General features: G+C 46.2%; 1 protein-coding gene across 4 annotated transcripts in view; it reads right to left on the minus strand.

Annotated features, from left to right (window-relative positions):
• The window catches only part of VPS54 (VPS54 subunit of GARP complex), a 78,647-nt gene extending 62,603 nt beyond the window's left edge, over positions 1-16,044 (minus strand). The window contains exons 1-2 of one of the 4 annotated variants that reach the window (XM_074989396.1): positions 15,464-16,044; positions 13,399-13,512 (exon numbers count right to left, since the gene is read on the minus strand). The gene's annotated coding sequence lies outside the window, so the exon portion shown is untranslated. Of the gene's footprint in view, positions 1-13,398; positions 13,513-14,953; positions 15,117-15,463 lie in introns of those variants that run through there. The other 3 variants (XM_074989395.1, XM_074989397.1, XM_074989398.1) reach the window with 3 other exon arrangements.
• Positions 16,045-16,683: the final 639 nt, after the last annotated feature.

The raw sequence follows: 16,683 nt of genomic DNA on the forward strand, positions 1-16,683 counted from the left end.
ATCAATCCACTCTTTTGACACAGAGTGTCCACACAGCCCCTGCTCTTTTGAAAGAATGGTCTGGAGATTAAAAAATCCGGCACCATGAGGACTGCTCCTTCGAAAAAAGGGCCCCTGGGACATCTACAAACTTTTTTTTTCTGAAAGAATCTTTCCGAAAAAGGCCCTCTTCCTTATCTGAGAGAGGGAGAGGGTACCGGAAAAAGTGCTGTGTTCTTTCAATTGCAGATCAAAAGAGCGCATTTTGGAAAAGGCCTGGTTTTTGTTTAAAAAAACACTTGCTACTGCAGATGTAGTCATTCTGTGTCCTCTTCCCGAGTCTGCAGGAAGAGCTCTGTCACACAGCACAAGGATGAAAAGAGCAAGACACTGATCAGTATTACTATTGCTATTTGAAGCTCCATGGACAGCAAAGGAATTGTTCACTTCACACCACCGCAGCACCTTATCAAAACTACTCACAGAAAAGGTAAGCATGGGATATATGCATTAGAAGAGAGGCCTTCAATCTTTTTTCATTCATGAGGCCCTATAAAATTCTAAATGAAGGGGGAGATTCCTTCGGAAATTCAACCTGGGGCCCCATGGGCTCCGACCTTAGCAGTCAGACTGAAAACTGGCTGAACAGAATTTAACTATAAATGTTGCATATGCTCAGTACAGCATTTGACACAGCATGAGAAAAAGCATTAAACAGTGGGTTTTTATGCTAATGACAATGCTTCCATGAACTATAGGTATGAGATTCTCAGACTTTGGATTGATCAGAAAAACAGAATGCCTTTTCTGAGACTGGAAACTGTCTTCCAGCGATATGTAAGGACACGGACTAGCCAGAGACAGAAACGAAAGACAGAACATCTAAACAGAATCCTGGTACAGCAACCTAGTAGAAATTCCAGAGTCTTCCTGTTTCCTCGGTGACGGCAGGGAGTTGAGCTTCCCATTTGATGTCCTATGACCTCACTTGTGCACCCATCCCCTGCCCCCATCTATTGCCGTGCCTCTGCCACAGTGCACGGCCAGAGACACCACACTCGCCCCAGGAACCCCACTGGAGTATGAGACCAGAGCCCGCCCCCCCCGGAGGGCCATAGCCAGACACTCCCCCTGTGGAGCCCCCGCTGGTGCCTCGGGTTGGAATTGTCCCATGGCAGCAGAAAGCTGTGGCCAGAGGTTCCTCCTCTCCTCCCTCCCCACACAGGGCCCCCACCAGAGTGCAGGGAAGGGCCTGACACTTCAATGAAGCTTGAACTGAGGTCAGGAGTGGAGAGGAGAAACTGGTGAGACAGGGACAAGACTGCCCACTCCCTGGAAATACCTGCAACTGGAGGGATTCCAACTGCACCTCCCCAAGATTACCCTCAAAACTCCTCCTTCCCCTTCGCCTGACCCTAGGCCCCATCTTCACAGCTCCAGCTCAGTGAAGTGACTGGTTGCCTTGGCTCTGCTCCACTGAGACTGGTGCCAAATGACCTGCTTGGTTACAGGCTGCTAAGAATGTCACACACATCTAGTCAATGGGCAGTTGCTCCCCTGAGAGCCCCTGAGTCCAGGGTTGCCCCAGATCCTTTCTGATTGGACCAGCCCTTCTCCAGATGACGTGAGCATGCGGTCCACCCAATAGAGCGGGAGGACCCCCTAGAAAAGCAAGCACTCCCCTGCTTCTATGGTAGATTCTGGGAACAGAGCGGATTAAACCTGGGATGGCCAAATTAGTATAAGGGAGTTCTGAATGACAGTGGCTAGTGCCCCCTATCATATGATGTTGAAGGAACCAGGGCCAGTGGAGGCCCTGTGTGGGGCTGGCAGCAGCTCTGCACCTCTGGCCACTAGAGTGCCTGGCCAGGGTCAGCAGCGGCTCTGCTCCCAGCCAGCGGGGCTGTCTGCCAGACTGGCTGAACCCCGAACCCCTAGCAACTTCTGTGGCTGCGGCTTCCTAGTTCAGCAATATCCGTGGCCCTGCCAGATCGGAGAATCCAGGATAAGGGAGGTTCAACCTGTATTAAAATCCCAGACATTTTTAGCTACTTAAAAAAACCAAAAACATGCATATGGAAATTTAAAGGCCAAAACGGTAAAGCTGTTGAAAGTAGGACTATTAGTTACTTTAAAAGTATCACTGGCACTTGGACTGGACATGGGGTCAAAAGGTCAATTTTTGGCACGTTGCTTCGAAAGGTTACTGACCCCTGCTCTAAAGACACAAAAGCCAACAGCTTATTAATTTAAATGGGGTGAACAGACCCCTTCCCTTTAACAGCAGCACTGAGTTGGTCTATAGAAAAAAAAAGAAATGATACATGATTAAGTGAGTTCAAACATAAGGATTGAAGACAGAGTTGCAAGAAAAAACAAACAAAACGTGCAGCTAAAGGTCTAAAATGTAATTTAGCTCAGTACAGAAAGTTTGTTCACGCAGTTTTTTCCTCGCTTACATGTAGTTCCCAGAGACTACAACCCCCACTACCCCTCCGGCCTCAATTCACCACCCTTGAAGGACCTATCTTATTCAACTTGTAAGAGTTCTATTCTCCTGTGTCTGTCTCATGATGGATGACAAAGATGACTTTTGTGTTTGCTGCTATCTTCCAAAGTTCAATGACATTGCTTTAAGAGGCAAGACGGCCTCATGCTGCTCTTCTCTTCCTGTGGGCTTCATGTACGCAAACGGGACTTACCTTGTTTTAATTCCACCATGCTTCATTTACATTGGAAAAAGGTAATAGCCATCTTCTTTCTGTCAGGGAGGGAACTTTTCTCCCTGTTTTGCCACAGACTTTAAAAAGTATCAGAGAAGTAGCCAAGTTAGTCTGTATCTTCATAAACAACAAGAAGTCCTGTGGCACCTTATAGACTAACAGATATTTTGGAGCATAAGCTTTCGTGGGCTAAGAGCCACTTTGTCAGATGCATCTGACAAAGCAGGTCTTTGCCCACGAAACCTCATGCTCCAAAATATGTTAGGCTTTTAAAAAAATAGTATATTAAATATCCTTATTTGCTCATATAATATTGATACCTACATTTCACAGTGATATTAATCACTGGTGTATACCTAGCTTTCAGAAAAGATCTCATTCTCTACCATCTAGTAATACAATTACTTGAGATTCAGACACCTTTTCTTTACTACACCAGTAAATCTTTCTGGATTCTTATGAGTAAAGTTTATTCAACCTATCAGGAGACCAAGATGGAGTGTGGTGGTGAAGGAAGCTCCATGCTCTTTCTTCGCAGACTGCTGTTTTGCTGAAATGCTAAGTGTTCCGTTTCCTGCCATCTCCTCCCCATGCTGTCTTCATGGTCCTGATTCCCCAACAACCAGAAGTCCTGTGGCACCTTACAAACTAACACATATTTTGGAGCATAACCTTTTGTGGGCAAAGACCCGCTTCGTCAGATGCATGAGTGAGGGGATTTCAGAAGAGGGTTTAAAGAGGGAGTCTCAGTCAAGGGGAGGGCCAGAGTTCACAAGGTCTGTTCAGTCAGGGAAGATATGGCCCGCTATCAGTAGCTAATGTGGAGGTGTGAACATCAAGAGCAGAGAAACTGCTTTTGTAATGGGCCAACCACTCCCAGCCCTAGTTGATGGCGTCGAATTTGCAAATGAATTGCAGCTCTGAAGTTTCTCTTTGGAATTTATTTTTGAAGTTTTTTTGTTGTTGTAGGACTGCTACTTTTAAATCTGTTACTGAGTGTTCAGAGAGACTGACGTGTTCCCCTACAGGTTTTTGTATGTTATCGTTCTTGATGTCTGATTTATGTTCATTTTTTTTTTCACGTAGAAACTGTCCAGTTTGGTCAATGTAAACTGCAGTGGGCCACTGCCAGCACATGATGGTATATATTATATTAGATGTGCAGGTGAAAAAGTCCCTGATAGCGTGGTTGATGTGGCTAGGTTCTGTGATATCATCGCTGGTTAGCTTTGTGAGCAGAGTTGGCAGTAAGGTTTGTTGCAGGGATTGGTTCCAGGTTTACAGTTACTGTGGTGTGGTCTATAGTTGCTGATGAGAATTGTTTAAGGTTGGCAGGCTGTTGGTAGGCGAGGACAGGCCTGCCTCTCAAGGTCTGTGAGAGTGAAGGATTGTTGTCCAGGAGGGGTTGTATACCACTGATGATGTGCTGGAGAGGCTTTAACTGGGGGCTGTATGTGACGGCCAGTGGTGTTCTCTTGTTTCCCTTGTTGGGCTTGTCTTGTAGCAGGTGGCTTCTGGGTACACATCTGGCTCTGTCAATCTGTTTCTTCACTTCCTTAGGTGGGTACTGTTGTTTCAGGGAAGCTTGGTAAAGGTCTTGTAGATGTCTCTCTCTGTCTGAGGGACTGGAGCAAATGCAGTTGTACCTTAGTGCCTGGCTGTATGCAATCGATCGTGTAATGTGCCCTGGATGGAAGCTGAAGGCATGTAGGTAAGCATAGCAGTCTGTGGCCGTGTCTACACTAGCCCCAAACTTCGAAATGGCCACGCAAATGGCCATTTCAAAGTTTACTAATGAAGCGCTGAAATGCATATTCAGTGCTTCATTAGCATGCGGGTGGCCGCGGCACTTCGAAATTGACGCACCTCGCCGCCGCGCGGCTCGTCCCGACGGGGCTCCTTTTCGAAAGGACCCCGCCTACTTCGAAGTCCCCTTATTCGCATGAGCTGATGGGAATAAGGGGACTTGGAAGTAGGCGGTGTCCTTTTGAAAAGGAGCCCCGTCGGGACGAGACGCGCGGCGGCGAGGCGCGCCAATTTCCAAGTGCCGCGGCCACCCGCATGCTAATGAAGCGCTAAATATGCATTTCAGTGCTTCATTAGTAAACTTCGAAAAGGCCATTTGCGTGGCCATTTCGAAGTCTGGGGCTAGTGTAGACGCAGCCTGTGGGTTTCTGGTATAGGGTGGTATTTATGTGACCATCACTTATTTGCACTGTAGTGTTCAGGAAGTGGATCTCTCGTGTGGGCTGGTCCAGGCTGAGATTGAAAGTGGGATGGAAATGATTGAAATCACAGTGGAACTCTTCAAAACCCTCTTTGCCATGGGTCCAGATGACGAAAATGTCATCAATGTAGCGCAAATAGAGGAGAAGCGCTTAGGGGATGAGAGGTGAGGAAGCATTGTTCCAGATTAGCCATAAAAATGTTGGCATACTGTGGTGCCATGCGGGTGCCCATAGCAGTGCCATTGATTTGAAGGTATAAACTGTCCTCAAATCTGAAATAGTTGTGGGTGAGGACAAAGTCACAAAGCTCCGCCACCATTTGTGCCTTTGTCTCATCAAGGATAATGTTCATAACAGTTTGAAATCCATCTTCATGTGTGATATTGGTGTAAAGGGCCTCCACATCCATGGTGGCCAGGATGGTATTTTCTGGAAGGTCACCAATGAATTGTAGTTTTCTAAGGAAACCAGTGGTATCTTGAAGAAAGCTAGTAGCACTGGTAGCGTAGGGTCTGAATAGAGAGTTCTGATATCCAGACAATCCTATAGTGAGATTGACAATGCCTGAGATGATGAGGCATCCAGGATTCCCAAGTTTATGGATCTTGGGTAGTAGAGAGAATAAACCTGGTTGGAGTTCTAGGGGTGTGTCTATGTAAATTTGTTCCTGTGTTTTTTACAGGGAGGGTCTTGAGCAGCTGCTGTAGTTTCCTTGTGTACTCCTCAGTGGGATCCTGGGACAGTGGCTTGTAGAATGTGGTACTGAAGAACTAACTGGCAACCTCCTGTTGGCAGTCTCTCCTATGCACAATGACAAGAGCATCTCATTTGACAGCCTCTTGGATGTTCACACCTCCAGATCAACTGCTGGTAGTAAGCCTCACCCTTGCTGACTGAGCTAACCTTGTTATTCCCACCCTTGCTCTGGCTTATTTATACCTGGCCCTGCAGATTTCCAAGACCAGCATCTGATGAAGTGAGTCTGTGCTCACGAAAGCTCATGCTCAAAACTTTTCTGTTAGTCTATAAGGTGCCACAGGACCCTTCGTTGCTGTTACAGATCCAGACTAACACGGCTACCCCTCCGATAAATGTCAGAGTTGTTTCTGACGCTGTTGATGGCGTTGCGTTCTGCACAGCTGAGGTTATGGGGTAAGCGATGCCATTTTTCCACAATTTCTGCCCGTGCACATTGGCAGAAGCATTCCATGTATAGGTCCAGTCTGTTATTTTGACCATCGGGAAGTCCATGAAGAATTCTTTTTCTTGCACTGTAGGTGGGAGGGTACTTGTCCACAGCTCCACATTAGCTACTGATAATAAGCCACGTCCTCCCAGACTGAACTGACCATTTCTCTTCTCTTGATGTTTGCAGCTCCACATTAACTGCTAATAATGGGGCTCATCCTCTGTGACTGAACAGACCTTGTCAACTCTGGCCCTCCCCTTGACTCAGACTCCCTCTTTAAACCCTCCTCTGAAACCCCCTCACTTGTGCATCTGATGAAGAGGGTCTTCACCCACAGAAGCTTATGCTCCAAATTATGTTAGTCTATAGTGTGCCACAGGACTTCTGGTTGTTTTTGAAGAGATAGACTAACTCTGCTACCTCTCTGATATATGTTTAACAGCTTCCCTCTATATGCCTGGTTCACATGAACCATAATTCTAGCATGTACCCATGATTCCCAATACCCACTGCACGCATCACACGTGAATATTAAGGATCAGTAAGGTATTAGTTTTCAAATGATCCCACAAATTACATATTTTGTAGAAAGATTATTGCAATAATGCTTAGGGAGTAAATCCAGGAGAGCTTTGGGTCAGGCTCAGTCCTGAGGTCAGACAGGTGCCTTTACAGTCTCCAGAAAAATCCATTCAGATTTTAAGTGCACATCAACAACACTGTGCCACCTCCAAGCCTCATGGAGATGCCTGTACCAGCCTACCACTCTGGAAAACAGGAGACTCAATCTCATTTCTTTTGCCAACAGGCTTTAATGTTTTTATGCACTTCACATCCCTTAACAGTGAGCTAAGTCTCATAGGCCTGAACTAACTCTTCACTGCAGAGTTGAGGTGATCAGGACTAGGGCTAGCCCAGCCCGAGTGTGAGCAGCCCAACCACAAAGTTCTCATGTGTGCTAGGAGCTGTCATGTTATACTCCATGTTTTGTTGTGGCCTAGTACGGTGAGCCAGTCAGACTTTGCCACTGAATTGTGGGAAAATTTGTCTGTCCTTCCAGACACATGGAAGGATGGTGCGGAAGTGGGAGGAATCAGGGGAAGGCACTGGAGGACTATCAGCACTCACCTGATTTAGTCTATGTCTGCTCTGCGAAGTGGACAGCTAACTAGCCCAAGTGAAAATGGCACTCAAATTCTAGCTTAGATCATCAGTTAGCCCATTTTGAAAGCACCACCACATTCAAGTTAGAGGGCTGTGTGTGGGGCATCGGAGCAGGATTAGGCATAACCCCCAAACAAGAGCTCACATTAACTCCGCAATGAGGACATACACTAAGAAGCAAGCAAGCAAGCATAATTTCCCCTACTTCTTTTATATATGAACAATGACTACACTACAGGACCTATATCAGCACAGCTATGGTGCCAAAGCCTTTGCTGCAGGAATTCCACCTACCTAAGTGACAGCAGCTAGGTCAGGGGTCAGCAGCCTTTCCAAGGCAGAGTACCAAAATTTGACCTTTTGCTCTCTATGTATAGTCCAAGTGCCGGTGATACTTTTTAAAGTCTAATAGTTCTACTTACAACAGCTTCACTAATAAAAAAATTAAGTTTCAGAGCTTTGCCATTTTGGTGGTTGGTAACATTAGCTGGTCTTTTGTTAATCCACAGGCAGCGTGGCTTTGAGCAAGCTCCTGGTTACACGAGGGAAAACGAGCAGGGCTGAGCTCCCGCCTCATGTGCTAATGAAAATCAGCTCACATGCCACTCTTGGCACCCATGCCAAGGGTTGCTGACCCATAAGCTAGGTCAACAAAAGCATTCTTCCTTCAACCCAAATGCATCTATTCTGGAGGTTATGTTAGCACAGAGGCAGCAATTGGGGTGCAAATTCTTCAGACCCCGAAGAGCTATAGCCATGTTGACCTCACTTTCATGTGCAGCTCAGCCTGCGCAAACTGCAGAAGGGCACAACTGGGAACAGAACCATAGTTTTTAACACTGTAGCCCGAAGTCTCATCTACTTAACCACCTGGCCTTTTTAAATGAATGTATCAGATCTACGAGCTTGCCTATGCAGTCTGTAACCACTGTTCTGATCAGCAGATCATATACGCTTCCAATGGTATACTGGCAGTTCTATACTAAGCTTCCATTGGAATCAGATGAAGTAATATTCCAATAGTCTAATATTTCTCGAATATTCTCTGTTTTGGATAAATGAAACTAATTCTATGGATCTTTTCTTTGGTAAAAGCAGTGCAGTGTAATTTGGAGGGTCTTTTGAAGCACTGAAGGAGTGATCTGCCTAGCTATAAAATAGAGAGCAGCAGAAACAGCTCAATTTAAATACACCAGTGAATGTTATTTTAAAATGACCTTCCTTATGTCTCACAATAAGCAATACTGTCAACTTGAAATCTAATGAATATAATGAAATATAATGTATATAAGAAAAGATAGAAACTGCCTGAGATAAAACTGCTCCTGCCGATTTCTGTAGTTTTACTGGGACATTATTATTTTTTTTTTTTAAAAAACACTTTTTTTCTTGCCTCATATGTGTCTGAAAAACCCACAAAAACTCAACACATTTTTCCAGTTATTGTCAAATAAAAAACAAATAAACCCAAACACACTTCTCTCTTTTTCAGTTGAAGTTATCTTCCTAATAGTAAGAGACAAATAGGAATTTTAAGTTAATATCATTCCTTTACAATTTAACAGTAGGACAGAATAAAAATAAATATTAAAATAAAAACTTCACTGTATATTCTGAAGGTATATTCGTGTATATATATATACACGAATAGACACAACCACACACAGGGCAGAAAAAATCCACAGATATCACCAGAAGAATTGTAGGGATATTTTAGTAATTCTTATGAACAAGCTATTCCAAACTGAAATGTTACAGTTTATGCAGGTACCACATGAGCGGTCAGAACATTTGTGACATACACATTTTCTCTCATCTGCTGCAATTTTAGTTCTCAATAACAAACAGCACCAACTTGAAATCAGGACTTGGCTGTTGTGCCAAAGGCAAACTTTTTCTTGCTTATTTCTTTCAGGTGCAGAGACCATATAGTAAACCCTTGATTTAGCGGACCCCAACATAACAAACTTGGGAAATACTGGACATTGTCCGCCAATCCCCTCCACCCCTCCCCTAAATGAATGCCGGAGACTCACCAGAGCTGCCGCCAGGGCTGGAGGAGCTGCCGGAATGGCTGGGGCTGCCAGGGCTGAAGCTGCCACCATAGTGGCTGGGGCTACTGCAGCCAGAGGTAGGAGTGCAGTGGGGCGCAGGTGTTCTCCTCCCCCAGCCCCAAGTGCATGGAGCATGTCGGCACCCGGCTACCGCTGTCTGCAATGGTGCTGAGTAGCAGCCATGGTGTCACAGACTGCTGGTAGCAGCTATGCTCCACCTTCACACAGGCATCTCAGAGCTGCAGGAGGTGGAAGGAGCCAGGCCGCCATTCAGCTCCTCTCCTGGTAATGGTAATTAGGAGAGGGAGATGGAGGTGTGAGGGTAAGAATGGGGCAGGGGGATGGGGGGAAGGGAAGAGGCAGGGCAGAGGACAGGAGTAAGTGATTGGCTGGGAAGGTCAGTGCATCACCATACAGTGTAACCATTCACATATAACAGATTTTTGGCATTAATGGACACCCCTTCCCCCCATTAGTCTGTTAAATCAAGGGTTTACTATAATTAGATAGCTACTTTAACTCTGGAACATGACAAAATTATGATCCATGGACAACTGGCTAATTAGTGGACAAGTTCTGAATACATATAGCTATTCAGGTCATTATACAGCAAGTTCTACAAATGTCAGATCTGATGGAATTATTCTGAAACAGGTAAAGCATAAAATCTATAAGAACAGGCCTCACGTCAGGCCTAGTCCCCACAGTGCTACATGAGACCCTGATTTAATTTTTAGGTAAAATATACTGCTCCCTTAGCTGATATGGACTAGTAGTACCATACATATGGTATGCTGTCCACTTGGAGAGTGAGACAGGGCACCTAACGATGCTTCACAAAAACACCTGTATCTGTATGAAGAGCAATACTGATGAGCTTCATTAGGACATCCACACAGAGCTCAGCTAAGGAAGGCAGTTGTAGTACATTACGGAGTGAATGAGAAAATACTCCTATTGCGGCAAAAAGGTTAAAATATTAAGGCCCTAATTTTCATGGCAGTTTAAGAACTGTTTGAGGCCCAGCGCTACTCAACCCTGGCACTAATTAGTGCTGCATACAGGCAGTCCTCAGTCCAGAGTTCCCCTGAGGAAAGGGAATTCTCCACCAACTATTGTGCTGTTTATGAAGTGCAAAGTGTGCACAGCAGACTGGGATCTCCAGCCCCAACTTTCTAAAAGTAATGGCCAGGTTTGCCAAAGACAGGTATACCCACAAACGGGCACAGCACAAGCTGTACAAGTTCAGCCTTCACCACACTGCTTCAACAACGGGCCTCAACTCATTTATGAGAGAAGTTAAAGTCACTTCTATGAGTTACAGCAGAAACAACTATCCAATCCTTTGCTTCTCTGCTGACTATCAATAAGCACCAATTCTAATGGTTGCTTCTGTGATATGAACACCTGACCTCTAGGTGCTCAAGTGAGAGGATCAATTCTCACTATATACACCACTTAACAGCCATTGATTAGATGGTTTCCATTTTCTACTTAGATAAACTTAAAAAGCAGAACACGAGCTTAGTATGTTTCAGAAAATACAATTACGACCATGTTTAAAGCACATTCTCTTAATCACTGTTTATAATATTCTTTTTCCAAATATATATCCCCAAAAGTTTCAATCTCTTCTGATTATAGAGAGTGTTTTAATGTCACACATCTCAGGAGAAACAGCAACAGCCATATTGAAGGCTGAACATGCATTTCTATTCTTGACCACTGTTTGAAAAGCATGCCTATACTTCTCCAGCGAACGACGCCCCTTGATCCATCTTCTGGAGTTCGATTTTGCCACATGTGTGAAGACGCAGCAAAATCGATCTCTCTGGGCTTGACGGCTGACTCTGGTACTCCATGCTGTCATGTGGAGTAAGGGACATCAGTGCGAGCCCAAAGAGACCTGATCTACACTAGGGCAGAAAGTCGATTCTGATATGCTGATTCTAGCTATGCTAATGGCATAGCTAGAACTGTGTATCTAGGATTGACTTTGTTCCCTCACATAGACCAGGCCTTAGTCTCTCAAAGTTCCACAAGTCCCAGTTTTCAGGGTGACATGTTCTAGGGTTAGTCTCTGTCTGAAAATGAGTATTTTGGAACATTTGATCAAAAATGGTTCTGCCTTTTTTGAGGAGGCGCATGCAGACATAACTCCTCATTATAAAAAGAAAACACTCAGACTTCCTTTTAAACTACTCTACAACTGAAAGGGCTAGTATCCAAAAGTTAAAATGTGGCAGGTAAATATCCTTCATTGAGAAGCAGCAGCTTTGAACGCTCTGATGAAAGTTACTTTTGATTTTAGTGAATTATGAACCTGTGGAAAAAAATAAATAAATAAAAACGTACTTTGCACAGAGGCAGAACATCTTGTCATAACATCCCTAACTCTCCCTCCAGGCTACCCCCATTAAATTAATTTGGGGCTCCCCAATTAATGAATTTTGGGATCACTCAAATAATGAATACCGGGCCTACCTATTTCTTTACAAGTTTCCTCTGGAGCTGTCACCCGTGATAGATATGAAGAAGTACCGCCTCTCTCAGTTCCCCTTTTTCACAAGGAACTCCTATGCTTTGCTCCCCAATGCCTCAGTAGGACCAACAGAAATGGTTTCCACAATAGTGCTGTCCCTCTTAATGGAGAAACTGCTTCTGAAGTTCTGAGTCCATACCCTTTCCTCCATTCCTAAATAAAGAGCAAGTAATGCCTGTGCCTCTGTTCATTGCCTTCCCGAAACCCTCCAGGACTTAGTGGCTCCTCAGCTCTACGTACACAAGCAAATTTTTATCCTAAGCAAGTCTTTTTAAAGACTTAGCTGCAGGTGAGGGGGAAAGGGGTAGTGATATGACTTCATATTTATCGGACACTTCCAACACACAGGAACATAAAATACAAGGAGCAGGGTGGAAAGGCATTAAGAAGGAAATCCAGACATATTCTCAACAGCTGAGACTGGAAGAACCTCAGCCCCTCAAAGTGAATCACAGCTCCTCCTTTACACCTGACTGGACCAGGGAGGCCACACTTCTATTTCCTGTCAGTTTTTGACTAGATGGCAGGTGTCTGGTAAACTAGTAAACTCTAGGCATTCTACAATTTACTCATATTCCCTCTATAGCAGTATTTCCCAAACTTGGAACATCTGCCTGCCTCTTTTGGAACTTCAGTCTTTTCGGTGTACCCCCTTCTCTCAGTGCTGTCCCTGTACTTATATACTAAGCTTTAGTAATTTATTTTCTGACGTATACCCCTTGAAATCCTTTCATGTACCTTTGGTAGTACATATACCACACTTTGGGAAACACTACTCCATAGGCTGCAGCGTGCTCTCAAAGGCTTTCGTGGGAACAGGAACAGCCCTGTGTCTACATTATATTTTCATGCTCTGCAGGTCTGCCACTTGTTAAAATCATCTTCAGTCATGTTATAGCTAGAGTGATAAATAAGTCAACAATGCCTATCGTTAAAGTTCTGAAAAGATGATAAATGATGGTCCATAGACCCTTAGACAAATAAAGACATCTGTATACTAAAATCTAAAACTAATAAATTACAAGATTATGTTCACTGAAATTTAAAACCAGAGAAAACCTAAAAAATGCCAACAAATAGAAAGAAATTCCAGCAAAATGCTAACTGTAGAAACAAGCGAGAAATTAAAGGGATAGCAGCTAATCTTCCTACATTGTCAACACAAAATAGGAGGATAACGCCAGGTAGAACCCACACATAATCAAGACCTCCTGTATCAAGGAAAAAGTTATCCCCCCACTATTGTTTTATATCACATTAATCCTTTTTTAAAAAAAAAAAAAAATCTGTTTTTTGCTACCTAAGTCTGTAAGTATTTGGTAAATCTTTACTGCATTTAGAAACAAACTTTTTTTTTTTGCTTCTATTTTCCTACTCACCATAATTGTCATTTGGACTGTTACTATCTCTAGGAAAACCCACTGCATTTGTCACAAGTATAAGCATGCTATTTCTTTATGCAGGGGCAGTTACTTATAAAATACACACCTGATAAATTATGCCACTAACTCTACAGTACCTTAGTGACAATACTCCAAGAATCTCTCAAGAAGGCAGTCTTCATATCTCTTCCAGTTCCATCATTCAGGAAAAAAAATCCTGGTTTTATAACTCAAGAAAATATCTTGAGGACCTAAAGAACAACACCACATTAATCGAAGGGAAGGAATATGCCTGAAGTGACTAAAATCCAGGAAACAAATTAAAATTGACCTTTCCATGCTGATCTCAACTTTGAGGTAGAAAAAGGGAAAGCACAGTAGGAGCTCAAAAATGCTAGTTTCACACTAAGGTGATATTCCAATTTTTACATGGAAATATACATGTAAGGCACAGGCAACGGAGAATGCAAATCTTTGCAACATATATCCCCATTGCTTTATAGCTGCACCTTAATGCTCACTCCTATTATTTCCCCCCAAATACCAGAAGCAAACTACACAGCACATTGTGTTAGAAACAAAACTGTTTATGAGTGCATTTGCTTGGTAGCTGGTAGAAGGCACCATGTGTGATAACATCACATGCAACAGCCAAGTTTAGAGTTTAACTTGGTTCTTTGTGACTAGTTGGAAAGAGTGCAGAAGCATAACCTCTCTCAGCCAATCAAGAGATCAACACTGAAAGGCTTCAAAAAGAATCACCAAAAGACAAGCCTGTCTGAAGGACTGAGGAAACAGTTACAATCCAGCTGCTCCCCCACCCATACAAACACAATGGGAAACACTGAGTCAAAACAAAACACAGCAAAAGCACCTGAAAGTAACATTTAGGGAAAATGCAGCTTTTGTAAGCGGAGTAGCCAGCCGGCCCCCTGGGATCGCACTGTGGATGGCAGGAGAAGGAGGGGAGGCGAGAAAGAGACACCCTGTCCTTTGAGAAGGGGAGCTGTATGGCAGGGTGGGAGGGAAGGAGCTGCCTGGGCCCGGCTGTGTGGAGGGCTTGGCAGAAGAGAGGAAAAGGCTCCTGCCTGGCATCTAAGACTTAAGACGGTGGAGGAGAGCCGCTTTACTTGTCTCCCGGTGCAGTGGAAGGAAAGGGAAAAGCTAGCTGGCCTCTGCCTTAGCACCGTGCAGCTCCACGGGAGGAAAGGCTGGGAAGCCAGCTTGTGCGGGGTGGACGGCCTGCGCCCTAGGGGTGAAGAAGGAACGCGGGGCGCAGCCCGTGCCAGGTGGGGGTGCGAAGGGCCTGGGGTTCAGCCTGAGCCCTCGAGGGGGTGTGCGGGGGGGGGGGGGCACTGAGTCCAGGCCGTGAACTGGACAGAGGAGGGGGGAAGATGGGGTGCAGCCTGAGCCGTGGTGAAGCTGCAGCAGGGCGCGGGGCGCAGGCCGTGCCCTGGAGGGGACGTGGGGGTGTGGGCCGTGCCCTGGAGGCGGAGGGGAGGAACTGGCGTCCAGCCAGTGCACCGGGGGAGGGCGGGTAGGTCCTGCCCCCACAGCCGCTGCCGGGGAGGGGGCAGGCCGAGGAGCCGGCGTTGCTGTCGGGGAGCGCGGCCGCAGCAGGCCGGGCAGGGGCTCTGGCCGGCCCGGGTTCTCCTACGCCGCGAGGCCTGGCCCGGACCCGCCGTTCTGTACCTGCGGGATCCCCGCCGCGGCCTAGCGCGTTCCCGGCGCCTCCGCAGCGACACGTCGCCGCCACCGTCTGCCCAGGGCCACCCCCCCGCTCTCGGCTCAGGCACTGGCCGGGCCGGCGGCGGGCAGGCCGCGCTCAGGCGCCGCCTCTCCCCGCGGCCCCAGCCGGGGACGGGGAGGAGCCGCCGGCGTTAAAGGGAGGGACTCAGGCCCTGCGCCGCCGGCCGGCCGGCGGGGGAGGTCCCGGGCCGGGCCCGAGGCCTGGCCACGGTGTGAGGCCGGAGCCTCGGCCAAGTCCCGCCTCGCAGCGCAGCGCCCAGCCGGTCACCCCGACGCGGGGACTCGGCCGCAGGGCAGGCCCCGGCCCCGGCCCTGCGCAGGCCCCTTACCGCAGAGGCGCCCGGAGTCAGGGCCCCGGCGCGCCCGGCTGCCGCGGGGAGGACTGGGCAGTTGGAAGCACCCGTCACCGCACGACTTGGGGATTTCCTCTCCGCTCCAGGCCCCAGCGCCTACCTGCGAGTCTCCGCTCTCAGGGCCGAACGCCACCCAAGCTCAGCCCCCGAGGCTGCGGAGAAGGGGGTCCCAGCGGGCTCTGGCGGCTCCGAAGTCCAAGGACCCAATGCAAAAATAGGTGTACGGATAGTTAAACTCCCCTGATTGTATAAGGCCTGACTCATGGGTGTTGTATGCTGGGCTGGTCCCAGGAGACCAGGCAGGTGAGGTTATATCTTTTATTGAACCAGCTTTACTAGGTGGGAGAGACAAGCTTTCCTGCTCAGACAAAACAGTTCTTGAGCAGAGCTTGTCTCCTATGATTTTTGAATGGTTGGGGTTGGAAATGAAGCCTAATCAGTGCCTTCTGGGAAAAATCTAGACAGCTCTTCCCAGTGCCTGAACAAGCAGCAGATAAAGTACCTAAAGGAAGTACATATAAGCCTCAGCAATGCCTGGAGCAGCATACTTCTGTGCTCTGCCACACCATGATGCACAAAGGAGGCGGACTGGCCAAGCCAAGCACATCACTGACATCATAAAACTGGTCACAGGAATGCAACCAAGTCAGTCTAGGCTGCTTGCAGAGGTGTAATGTTTAGGTGACACAGTCACAGAGCAAGTATTAATCAGCTGGTATGCAGATATAAACAGTGTATAGAGCTGGCTATGGTTCCTGCTTGGTCACGCTGAAAATCTCTACTGGAGAAAGGTCCTAAGATGGCAAGTGTTGCCATTGTTTAATATAGGTCTCATAATGTTTAATCTATTTGTAATCTCCTTATATAATTGCTATGTGCCCCTATATTTTGCCCTTATTAAAATGTCTACTATCTTTGCAATGGGACTGAAGCTAGAGGCTGTCTGTAGCCAAGTGGGAATAAGTTGGAAGTAAACAGTAGGATAAGTCAGGACAGGCTCACACATTGCTAGGAGAGGGGGAGAAGAAAGCATCAATTAACAGTTTTAATATGGCAAAAATGTACTAGTGTGGGACCCTCCTTCCTCTCCATCTCCAGGCCATACTATTGAAAATCTGGAAGGAGGTAAATACCAGCAGAACTACAGCTGACATTATTTAGGCTAGGAGACTCATGAGCAACAAAATGGCAGATGAGACCTCAAGAATTAAATACAAAATTCATCTCTTCAGTTTAGATTTCCTAAAATAACTGTCAAGGTCCTATGATCCCCATGCTTTTTTTTACATATATTTTAAGCTGCCAGCAACCTTAAACTTC

Source organism: Carettochelys insculpta, chromosome 3 (assembly GCF_033958435.1).
Source record: "Carettochelys insculpta isolate YL-2023 chromosome 3, ASM3395843v1, whole genome shotgun sequence".
NCBI lineage: Eukaryota > Metazoa > Chordata > Testudines > Carettochelyidae > Carettochelys > Carettochelys insculpta.